Source organism: Nelumbo nucifera, chromosome 6 (assembly GCF_055504915.1).
Source record: "Nelumbo nucifera cultivar China Antique chromosome 6, China Antique-T2T, whole genome shotgun sequence".
Lineage (NCBI taxonomy): Eukaryota > Viridiplantae > Streptophyta > Magnoliopsida > Proteales > Nelumbonaceae > Nelumbo > Nelumbo nucifera.
The window spans coordinates 28,677,102-28,689,952 of NC_142654.1; the positions used below are offsets into that span (position 1 = coordinate 28,677,102).

Genomic DNA, 12,851 nt, shown 5'->3' on the forward strand with positions numbered 1-12,851 from the left:
TTTTATATTACTTTTACATTGAAATACTGATAAAAATTTCTCCGTAGTAATACAACTTTCAGGATTTTTCCCAGCATTTTATAGAAGGATTTTATCATTATTTCATGACTTGGGAAACACCTTTGGTTTCTTGTTCAATTAAAGCAACTGGCAGCTGCTTTTAGGTTGGGGATAATCAATATTATGGGCTTTATCATACTTGTTATGTTTGTGCCTCGAATTATTTGTCGTGACCCTCTTCATGACCGTCTCTGAATTAAGTTGAGAAAAATCCAAAGGCAAAATTTCATAGTGGTTTGTGGTGGAAGCACAACTTTTTTTTTTTTGGGTACCTGATCCATATGCAGCTCATGGGCTCGGCCCGAATACGAAGAGTTATGGATTTGGGGTTTTCTCTTGTCTACTAGTTTTTGGCTTGAGAGAGAAGTCGAGCTATTTGGGTGTATTTGGGGTTTAGGTTTTTTTGTGAGTGAGGTTGTGTGTGCACAACTTTGTATTCTTCACCATTGTTGACTACAAAGTGGATTTCTGCAGGGGTGGCAAATGGGTGGGTTGGGTTGGGTAAGGGTTGAATACCAACCCATCCATATTGACCCACCAACCCACCATGACCCATCATCAGTCCTTGTTAAAGGGTCATAACCCACCCTAACCCTAACCCCTCCCTGACCCACCCGACCCACTTAACCCATCCATATTGACCCTTAACCACCCTCACCCATACTAACCCACCTACCCTCACCTATAAATACAAAAAATGGGTCGGGATGGCCTGTATACCCAAAATAATAACTTTTGAGAGAATAATCTCTCTCAAGACTGCCACGTGACAAAAATGAGTTAGGTAAGCCTGTATACCCGAAAATGCAAAAAGTGTAGATAAATGCAGAAAATAGTAGAAAATTGCAGAAAGTGCAAAAAATACTAAAAAGTTGCAGAAAAATACAAAAAACACCAGAAAATTACGAAAAATGCAAAAAAAAACTAAAAATTGCAGAGAATACCAAAAATTATAAAAGTGATTTCGCAAAAGTACTTTGATAAAAGTACTTCTATAAAAGTACTTCCGTAAAAGTGCTTTCATAAAAGTACTGTCGTAAAAGTGCTTTCGTGTAAAAGTAAATGTTTTTGTAAAAGTATTTTCATGTAAAAGTGCTTTTGTAAAAGTACTTTCGTAAAATTACTTTTATAAATGTGCTTTCATGTAAAAGTACTTTTTATAAAAGTGCTTTCATTTTAAAGTACTTTTGTAAAATGCTTTCGTAAAAGTCCTTTTCATAAAATTACTTTATAAAATTGTTTTTGTTGAAGTGCTTTTGTGTAAAATTGCATGTGAACACGGAAGTTAATAAAATCCATTTTATTTCACTTTTAATCTCAAAATGAAATGTGGCGTGGTGGTTTGGAATTGTAATGAGATGTAGACGGGTTAGGAGGTCTGAGTTCAAGTAAGTTCAACTGCTGTTTTTTGGGATCTGGCAAGTATAGATAGAGCTGACTTTGACCCAACCCATCCTGACCTATGCGACCCAACCCATCCTAAACCTAATGGGTACCCTCGACCCAACCCACCCTGACCCTTTTCCACTGACCCTAATGGGTTACTTGACCCATATTGACCCGCCAATAGATTGGCTGGGTCAAATGGGTTGGGGTCAAGATTGCTAGCCCTATTTCTGCTCCTTCACCTGTGGACATGGGCTATAAGCTGAACCACGTAAATCTGTGTGTTCTCTCTGTTCTCTTCTCTTCATCTCTGTTTTTCTTTTGTTGTTGGGTGCCATTTGAACCTGTATTTCTGGGTTTTGGACAACAATACTCTGTCAGATGAGAAGCAGAATGATATTGTAGTCAGTTACTGGACTTCTGACCTTAAACGGTATCTATTTGTATGACTTTGAATCAGATCCAGTTTAAGTCATTGAACTTTTATTTGCACACTGCACTCTCATGTAAAATTTGGAGCCATTTCTCCAAGTCTTTGAATGTTTACTGGGCTTTCCCAAGTTTCAGCAATTGTTGGAAACTTGTTGGATGAAACGTTTGAATAGAAGAAGTGAAGTTATTTGGCTTTCCATTCCAGCAGTTGTAATCTGGTCAATTTGGGTGGAAATAAATTAAAGAAGCTTTGAAGGTAAAGGCTTAAGAACATCAGATTTTGAGGAAACTGATAAAAAAAACATCAGATTTTGAGGAAAGACGTTGGGCACTTCTGTTCTTGGATGTTGATGGGCTTTGCTTTCAAAGTCATACCTGTCTTTTCTTTCCTTTCTGGTCTCTGTTCTTTTGGGGTGTAACTTGGTCCTTTCTCATATGGCTTTCTTTCCCTTTTTTTTATTCTTTTTTGGTCTCACTGTGTAATGTTTTTCACTGTATAGGTTCAGATGCTCCTTTTTTGTTCCTATGGGCTTTCAATATAATATATTGAGGGGAAGAAGAGAGAAGAGAAAAGAGAAGGAATTGTGCTAAGGCCCACATCGGTCATTTGGTTTTATATTAATGATGAAGTTACAAGCATTGCCATGATTACATAATGACCTTACTAGCCCTGCATTACATAGTAATTAACTTCTCAATACTCCCCCACGAGTTGAGATAAACGTTTTACGTGCCTGGCTTGCATAGGTTATCTTTTAGTTTAGACTTAACAGTGGCCTTATCAGAATGTTGGCCAACTGAAACTCAGCTTTAACAAACGGTAAGTGCAATTCTCTACTTGCTATACATTCTGTAATGAAATGTCTGCCAACCTCTATATTTTTGGTGTTGCCATGTTGACTTGGATTGTATTCAATATTGATAGTTGCCTGGCTATCATAGTAGAGCTTTGTCAGACTGTTAAAGATGATGAAGATGATGCCCAACTCACCTAACAAGGTCTTCAACCATAGGTGTTTTGGCACCTCATGGGCCGTAGCTTGTACTTAGGTTCTATATTATGGCTACAAATTTCTTCTTGCTCCTCTAGAAAACAATGTTACCTCCTTCAAATGTGCAATCTGTGAACCAGCTGGTTTCTTAAAACTAAACTTTGATGGGAGTATTAGAGGGAATCCTGGACACTCGGAGACTGGGGGTGTGTTTAGGGATGAGAATGGGATTGTTTCAGCCTTGTTCTCAGGCCCAATTGAAGGGGACTTGGAGGTGGTGGTAGGGTGGCTGAATAAAGACAACAGTGGGTTATGGAATTACAGCAATGAGAGGAGGACATTTAGGTGGCTGGTTCAAGAGATGGAAGTCAAGATCAGTTGGGTGAAAAGATCAACTAACTCTTTTGCTGATGGGTTAGCTAAACAAGGGGTGGAGAGGGATTCTTTGCTTTGAGCTCAGTTGTAACTCTTTTTTCCTTTCTTGGGGGCTCAAGCCTCAGCTGGAAGATAAGAAAGTTTTATCTTCCCCTTTGTAAATATTTTTCTGATTAATTAATGAAATATGTTATTGATAAAAAAATGTATGAGAGGTTGGTTGGTCATCATCATCGTCATTAACTAAACCTTGTCCCAACTATATGGGTTGGTTAGATGGTCTTATCTACTTTCTCTATTTTTGTCACCTATTGGAGTTACTCCCAACTTCCTTTAAATGACTTCATTATTATTAGAGACCCAAGCCTGTACTCAAATAAGCCTCAAACTCACAAGGCCTAAGCCCATGTCACACCCCCAATCGAGTTTCTACAAGGAAGCCATGTTAACATAACTAAATGCGGTCCCTGCATGAAATTGGCATGAAATGCCTGATGCTGTGGGATATAAATACCATACGATTTGAAGGAATAAGGAAAATTACAGTTTCTCCTCTCTCCCTCTTCCTTTCTCTCTTTCTTCTCCTTTCTTCTTGTTCTCTTATAACTCTACATTTTAGGAAGAAGTCCCTTGAAGAAGCTCATTTGATCAAATTGTAATAGATTGTATCAATTGGTATCAAAGCAATATTTGGTATGATTAATACCAGATTGAGCTTGTAGTTGATCGAGTAGATCGCTTGGAAGTATACTTGCACACAATGAGCGGGGATTTGAAGGAGATTAGAGTGGCGTTCTTTGCTTGTCTCCCAACATGATAGTTGCAATTGGACGGGTAGAAGACCAGGAAGGATTGAGCATTGTTAGCCATAGATTGTCCAACATTTACCCCGATCGAACAATTAAGATTAATTTTCCAATCTTCTTAGGTGAGGACCATGTTCCCTAGATTTATTGTGTTGAGCAATATTTTGAATTCCATGGAAGTTTTGATTTCTTAGAGGTTGTCAATTGCCTTGATTCACTTGGAAGGAGAAGCCAACCTCTTGTACCAATGGTATCGGAAATCTCACCCAACTTACATGATTGGATTTCATTGAGGTACTTACCATCCAATTTGACCCTTTTGGGTTCTAGGACTTTGATGAAGCCCTTTCCAAATTAAAATAGATTGGCTTTGTGAGGGAATACCAAAACCAATTTGAAAGATTGGCATTGAGGGTTCAGAGGTGGCTAGAGAAGACTCTTAACGGTTACTTTGTGGGGGGACTCAGAGATGATATTGAGTTGGAAGTGAAGGCAATACAACCCTCTAAGAAATCCATTTGGCCCATTGGTCCAACACTCGAGACAATCCTAGGCCTACCAACCAAGTTGGACACAGTCCCTTCACCTAAAACACCTCCACCCAATTTGAACCAGGGGCTAGTAAAACCATTGGTTTAACTACCTTGCCCCTTAAGAGGTTGACTTGGGTCGTGATGCAGGCCTATAGGGATAAGGGCCTATGTTACAATTGGGACAAAAAATTCGTATTCAGTGCAAGGCCCGACAATTGTTCCTCCTCCAACTAGATGAGACAAAAGAAGAGCCTAAGGAGGAAAGGGAAGAATTAAGTGACCCCATAGAGCAAAGGTTCCACCCCATAAATATTATGAGATATCACTATAGGCCCTCATTGGGTTGGGGTCTCCTCAAATCATGAGGATAATGGGCACGCTTATGGGTTAGAGTGTAATGGTGCTGATTGATAGCGGTAATTCCCTAAATTTTGTTATAACCCATTTGTTTAGATAGTTGGAACTTATTGTTGAGCCCATTACACCCTTTGTAGTTCATGTGGCTAATGATAATCGTATTACTTGTGATGGCTTGTGTAATGATTTCGGCAAGAAGAAAGATCTCGATCAAGAGATGAGAGGAGGAGAGAAGACGAAGGAAGAAGAAAGAAGAAGAAGAGAGGAGAGAAGAAAGAAGAAGAAGAAGAGAGGAGAGAAGAAAGAGTGGAAATATTTAGGCCAAAAAAACGTAAACTGGTGGTGCCTAGGATTTGTATTTATAAGATAGGGCGACTACATAAAAAATAAAAGGTTAAAAAGACAAAAATGCCCCTGCGGGACATAACTGAGATTACATCACTCCCCCTCAAGTTGGGGTGTAGATATCATTCATCCCCAACTTGTCACAAAGATTATAGTGCTGCATGGAATTTAATCCTTTAGTAAGGATGTCTGCTGTTGAGTTGGGCCTAGTTGTTTTTATTCTTATTTTAAGTTATTTAGTTAGGAAGTTGTTGGGCTTTAGGCCCATTAGTTTATGTTTTTAAGTTGTGACTGTTCAGCTACATTAGTAGCCACCCTACTAAGGGCATCCTTGTAATATCTCATCCTTTAAGTTAAGTATAAATATAATGAGGGGTTGGCGGCTATGGTTAATCTTAGAATCCTGGTTGACTTCCTACTCTTTTCTTCTTTATTGCTGAAATCTTTATCTTCCTCCTCTTGCCCTTCACAAGAAATTCGACTAAATCTGCAATCAATGATTTCTACTTGGTATCAGAGCAGGCCGAAGGTTCCTTGAGTTGTTTTTTCATGCAGCCCTAGATCGGCCGACTGCCTGGTGATTTAAGAGGCTGATCAAGGATCTCAGGTAAGCTTAGTTTTTGGATTTTTTGGTGGATCTGTGTGCCTTGTAGCTGGTCTAGTGTTTTCATCAAAACCAAGAAAAACTGGAGAAAGGGGAAGAGTCCTGTTTCTGTTGGACTCTTCAATTTTGACCTTGGAAGTGGCACCCTAATTTTTTAGGGTTCCTTGGAGTTTTCTGCAAGGGGCGATTCAAGTCCTGCCTAATTTGGAGGCTTCTAGAGAGGGCGGCTGCCTTTTCTCTCTCTTCTCCCGTCCCACAGAAAAGGAATCTTTTGTGGGAAGACAGTCTAGGAAACCAGAAAGGTGTTGTTGGTTCTAGAAGTGTTTCGTTTGATCTTCTTGCATATTTCAGTTATTTTTTTTACATTTTTTGAGAAGCATGGAGGGTTACGGAGTTGAAAATAAGCCCGGGAGTGAAATGAGACTAGTGAGAGGAGGTGCTGGAGACCTTTTCGGGACTGGGACCATTACTATAGTTTGGTTGGATGGTGCAATTTACTTAGAATGGTCACAATCTGCAAAGATGGCTATTGGTGCTCGTGGGAAATTTGGGTATATCACCGGTGGAGTAGTGAAACCCGAAACTAGCAACTCCCGGTGGGTACAGGAGAATTATATGGTGATGACTTGGTTGTGTAATTCCATGTTGCCCCATATAAGTAAAATTTTTTTATGGGCAAATACAGCTATGGAAATATGGGATGGGGTTGCAGAAACCTATTCACAGAGGGTGAATGTTGCTAGGGCTTATCAGTTGAGAAATCAGATTATTTCTACAAGGCAGGGAGATAGACCTGTTGTAGCCTATTTTTCAGCCCTTAAAACCCTGTGGTAGGAGATTGACAATTTTGAGACATTTGCTTGGGAAACCACTAAGGATGCAACTACCTATCAGAAACATCTAGAGAAGTATAGGGTGTTTGAATTTCTTGCTGGCCTTAATCCCGAGTTTGATATTGCAAGACAACATCTTCTTTCCAGGGACAATGCTACCCTCTCCCAGGCATATGCCTTTGTGTTAGGGGAGGAGAACTGGAGAGATGTGATGATGAAAAATCCTGTTTCTGATCAGTTTGCCATGGTGAGTACTGTGAAACTTAAACAAAGTGGAGATCGGGGTGGCAGTGAAATCAAGAAGGAAGATAAAAGAGATTTGATCTGTGACTATTGTAAGAAGCCTAAACGCACAAGAGATACTTGCTGGAAGCTTCACCCACACCTTGTGCCGACTAGACTGAAAAATAAGAAGGGAAATGCACACATGGCAGTTACTGATGACATTCTAGCCCCTCCTACAGCTGCTCTGGAGTCTGTTGCAGCTTCTGTAGTAAGGGCCGAACTTGAGAGGTATGGACAACTTCTGAACCAGCGGGATACAACCAGTTCCAGTTCAGCAGCAAGCGGACAACAAGGTACAGGTGACACTGGTGGAGTCCACTCTACTTCCTTTGCTTACATAGGTAGTTCACACGTCACTACAAATTATGTTTCTACTTTAGGTAAGGAGGGACCTCCTTGGATTATAGATTCTGGAGCCGTAGAGCACATGACCCATATCTCTACTATTTTTTCTTCTTACCAGCTCTGTTCTGGCAGAGATAGGGTCTCCATAACTGATGGATCCCATGTTCCCATTGCTGGGAAGGGATCTATCAAGATTAGTGATTCTATTTCTCTACCCTCTGTCCTTCATGTTTCCAGTTTTGGTACTAATTTGTTATTTATTAGTAGTTTGGTTAAGAACCTGAACTGCTCAGTAATTTTTTTTCCTGGTCATTGTATTTTGCAGGATCTGGATTCAAAGCGAATGATATGGAGTGGTCGTGAAGTGAATGGGATCTACCTCCTGGATGTACTTGCTCCTCATTAGAGTCATCATGTTAGCAGGGATAGTGAGTCAGGGTCTGTGGTCCAATTTATGCTTTGGCATAATCGTTTGGGCCATTTACCTTTTTCTTCTTTGAGTCTTTTGTTTCCAAAACTTTTTTGAGTCTGTTAGTTTGTCAAGTCTGGAGTGTGAAGGTTGTCAACTTGGAAAGCATTGTAGACATTCATTTAAACCTAGTAATAAAATGTGTTTTTTTTATTAATGTTATTCATTCTGATGTGTGGGTACCTTACCATGTTCCTTCTATGGGAGGCTATCGATATTTTCTCTTATTTGTGGATGATTTCTCACGATACTCTTGGATTTACCTGATAAGATCCCGCGATGAAGTACCACCCTTGGTGAGACAATGCCAGATGGTGCTAACACAGTTTGGAACAAGAATAAAGGTGTTCAAATCAGACAATGCCAGGGAATATTTTGAAAAACACCTTGCCTCATATCTGTTAGAATATGGTGTTGTCCATTAGACTAGTTGTCCGTACAGTCCACAACAGAATGGTGTTGCAGAAAGGAAGAATAGACACATTGTTGAAATTGCAAGAATCATGATGATCACATCTACTGTTCCAGTTTGGTTTTGGGGTAATGTAGTTCTCACAGCAGTATATCTGATTAATAGGGTGCCCTCTCGTATGTGTGGGGACCTTACCATGCATGCTCCACGAGTCCAACATTGGGAGGCAGTTGACAAGATTCTTGCTTATTTGAAGGGACACCCGAGCAGAGGCATATTGTTTATTGATAATGGACAGTTGAAATTAGAGGCTTATAGAAATGCAGATTGGGCAGGATGCCTTGATGACAGGAGATCAATTTTAGGAGTGTGCACCCTTGTTGGGGGTAACCTTGTCTCGTGGAGGAGTAAGAAACAAACAGTGGTGGCATGATCAAGTGCTGAAGCTGAATACATGGCCATGGTACATGGAGTTTCAGAACTTCTCTGGATCCGTTCCCTATTAGAAGAAATTTGTGTACAGGCAGAAGAACCTATGATGTTATACTATGATAACTAGGCTGCAATTAACATTGTCCATAACCCAATCCAACATGACCGAACTAAGCACATTGAAGTGGATAGACATTTTATCAGAGAAAGAGTGACTTCTGGAGAAGTTTGTCTTCCATACATTGCTTCTGATCTGCAGCTCGTTGATGTTTTCACAAAAGGTTTTGCAAAGAACAAGCTGTAGCATGATCTACGCAAGTTGGGAATGTGTGACATTTACTCCCAACTTGAGGGGGAGTGTTGAGTTGGGCCTAGTTGTTTTTATTCTTATTTTAAGTTTTTTAGTTAGGAAGTTGTTGGGCTTTAGGCCCAACAATTTATGTTTTTAAGTTGTGACTATTCAACTACATTTGTAGCCGCCCTACTAAGGGCATCCTTGTAATATCTCATTCTTTAAGTTAAGTATAAATATAATGAGGGGTTGGCGGCTATGGTTAATTTAAGAGTCCTGGTTGACTTCCTACTCTTTTCTCCTTTTCTTTTCTTCTCTACTGCTGAAATCTTTATGTTCCTCCTCTTTCCCTTCACAAGAAATTCGACTAAATCTGCAATCTGTGATTTCTACTTCTGCCAGTTGTTCCTCAGAGTTGATGTAGGGAGTGCAAACTTCTCCTTTTTCCAATTTTTCCCTGATGAAGTGTTTGTCAACCTCTATATGTTTAGTTCCATCATGGAGAACAGGGTTGGTTGAAATGTTAATAACAACCTTATTATCACAGTATAATGACATAGGATCACTAAGAGGAAAGCCCAATTCACCCAAGAGATTCTTTATCCGTAGAAGTTCTGCTACACCATGAGACATGGCTCTATATTCAGCTTCTGCACTCTATCTGGCCACCACACTTTATTTCTTACTCCTCTAAGTAACCACGTTTCCCCGAACAAAAGCACAATAGCCACTAGTAGATTTTCTGTCATCCACAGAACCAACCCAATCTTTATCAGTGTAAACCTCAACTCTCATATGCCCATGTTTTCCAAACAAGAGTCCTGTCCCAGGGAATTTCTTCAAATATCTAAGAACTCTGTGTGCTGCCTCCAAGTGTGTGGCCTTGGGAGCATGCATAAACTGACTAAGGACTCCCATTGCATACGCAATGTCAGGTCTTGTCATAGATAGGTAGAGAAGTCTGCCCACCAATCTTTGATACTGCTTCATATTTGCTATGGGCTCATCATTGCAATCTTCGAGCCTGTGGTTTACATCTATAGGAGTGCCAGCAGGTTTTGCTCCAAGCTTCCCTGTATCTTTCAGGAGATCAAGAACATATTTCCTTTGGGAGATGAAAATACCCTGATTAGAGCGGGCCACTTCAATTCCAAGGAATGTAAAGGCCCCAAATCCTTCACTTCAAATTGGGTGGCCAAGAATCTCTTCAATTTTTGTATCTCTGAGTTCCTATCACCGGTGATAATAATGTCATCAACATACACAATTAAAGCTGCCATTCTTTCTTGCTCTCTCTTCACAAAGAGTGTATGATCAGACTGGCACTACTTAAACCCATTTATTGAACTGCGTTGTGGAACCTACTGAACCAGGCCCTTGGAGACTGTTTTAAACCATACAAAGATTTCTTCAGTCCACATACTTTCTGCTCATCTCCTTTAGCAAGAAAACCTGGAGGCTGGATCATATACACTTCTTCTTCTAGGTTACCATTGAAAAAAGCATTTTTAATTTCCAACTGATGAAGTTCCCAATCTAGATTTGCTGCTAAAGAAAGGTGAACTCGAATAGAATTCATTTTTGCTACAAGTGCCAAGGTTTCCGCATAATCAACTCCATACACCTGTGAAAAACCTTTTGCAACTAGCCAGGCCTTGTACCTCTCCACTGTGCCATCTGCCTTATGTTTCACAGAGAATACCCATTTGCACCCCACAGGTTCCTTTCCTTCAGGAAGATCTACCAGCTCCCACGTGCCATTTTTGTGAAGTGCATTGATCTCGTCCTTCATTGGGGTGAAACATGCTCATAGGATAAGGAAAGGGCCATTGGGTGGTGTGTGGTGCATGATCTGACACCTTTCCTCTTAGCAATAGGAAGATCTAGATCACAATTAGAAGTATCAATATCAATGGGCTCAGGGATGTCAATTGGAACAATAGTACCTGGATGCGGTGATTGATTTAACCCTGAGAGTTCAATGGCACAGGATGCACAACTTCAAGATGCTCTGTGTTTATTGAACTTCGTTGATCACGACCTTGACTTTTGTACCGCTATCTACTAAAGACCCGAAATGGAGGGGGGTCAGAAGGAGAAGGCAACAAAACCTGTCTCTATCTCTCCTCACTTGGACTCTCCCCCTGGGGAGAAGCAAGAAAGAAAGGCACATCTTCAAAGAAAGAAACATCCATAGATACAAAGTACTTTTTGGAAATTGGGTCAAAGCAACGATAACCTTTTTGAGAAAGGGGATAGCCAAGGAATACACAGACAATGGCTTTGGGATTAACTTACCACGGGTAGGTGATAGATCATGGACAAAACACTTACACCCAAAGACACGCAAAGGGATAGGAAACAATGGAGTTGTAGGGAGGATGAGCTGATGAGGGAACTTGTACTCCAAGAGACTAGATGGCATCCGATTGATTAGATAAGCCGCAGTCATAACAACATCCACCCAGAACCTTTTTGGAACATTCATGTGTATCAACAACCCCCGAGCAACCTCTAAGAGATGGCGATTCTTTCTCTCTGCAACCCCATTCTGTTGAGGGGTTCGAGCACAAGAACTTCGATGAATAGAGCCACAAGTTTCATAAAATTCTGTGAGGTCACCATGAAAGTACTCTTTGGCATTGTTTGATTGGAAAGTTCAAATCTCCATTTGAAATTGTGTGTATACCATACATTGGAAGGCTTTCACAAGTTTAGGAACTTCGTATCGAGAGTGCATATGGTACACCCACGTATATCGAGAGAAGTCATCAATGAAAGATATGAAGTATATGTAGCCATGCTTTGTTGGAATATTTACAGGTCCCCAAACATCAGAATACACAATGGAAAAGGAAACATCTGATTTTTTATTATGTAAAGGAAATGAAGTTCTACAATGTTTGCTTAGCTGACACACTTGACACTGAAAATCATTAATAGACACAGACTATAACAATTTTGGAAACAAATACTTTAAGGGCTCGAAAGACAGATGACCCAAACGATTGTGCCACAAAGTAACCCGACTTTTATTTGATCGACTCAAAGACTTTGAGGCCGCAAGACCAACTCTATTCTCCAGCACATAGAGGCCATTCACCATGTTTCCTTTACCAATCGTCCTCCCGAAGGCTAAATCCTGAAAGACACAAGATTGAGGAAAAAAGGTTACTGAGCAGTTCAAAGAGTGTGTAATGTTGCTAATAGATAGTAAATTAATAGGCAGTTTTGGAACATGTAAAACATCTGATAGGGGTAAGCCAAATGGCAAAGATATAGATACTCGACCAGCAATTAAGGAGAAGGATCCATCGGCTAACCTCACTTTATCTTTGCTAGAAAGAAGGGTGTATGATTGGAAAAAGGTTGACTTACCCATCATGTAATTGGAAGCACCAGAATCAATAATCCATGGGGATTCAGAGGTATCGGTAGACACATGGAATGCAGAAGCTAAGTTACTTGAGGAAGAGGCAAAAGAGGTTGAAGGAGTGGGTCCAAAATCAGTTTGTGTGAGGGCCCTACCATATTGCTCCAAATGGTCATGAAAGGCAGTGATAATATTTTCCTTAAGATCGGACCTAGGGGGGGCAATCTTGAGAGTTCATAGTAGTTCCTCCACTCTGCAACTCATGAGAAGCCAAGTTAGCCGAGGTGAACCTTTTCTGATTTGGTTTCTTGTTCTGTTCTTGTGCTGATTTCTTATTTAGGTCTTGTGCCCACTTTGGCTTGTCATGCAATTCCCAACATGTCTCCCGTGTGTGTCGGGATTTCTGACAATGAGAGCACCACAGTTTATCCTTATCATCAACCCTTTTTTGACCATTTCCCTTTCTTGCTGAATTGATATTACCTCTTGTGGCTAAGGCAATGGTCTCCCCCTTGGGAGG

General features: G+C 40.4%; 1 protein-coding gene across 3 annotated transcripts in view; it reads left to right on the top strand.

Annotated features, from left to right (window-relative positions):
* Nucleotides 1-12,851, top strand: part of LOC104598515 (structural maintenance of chromosomes protein 6B-like) — a 105,956-nt gene that overhangs the window by 40,486 nt on the left and 52,619 nt on the right. The gene's annotated exons all lie outside the window — the stretch shown is intronic.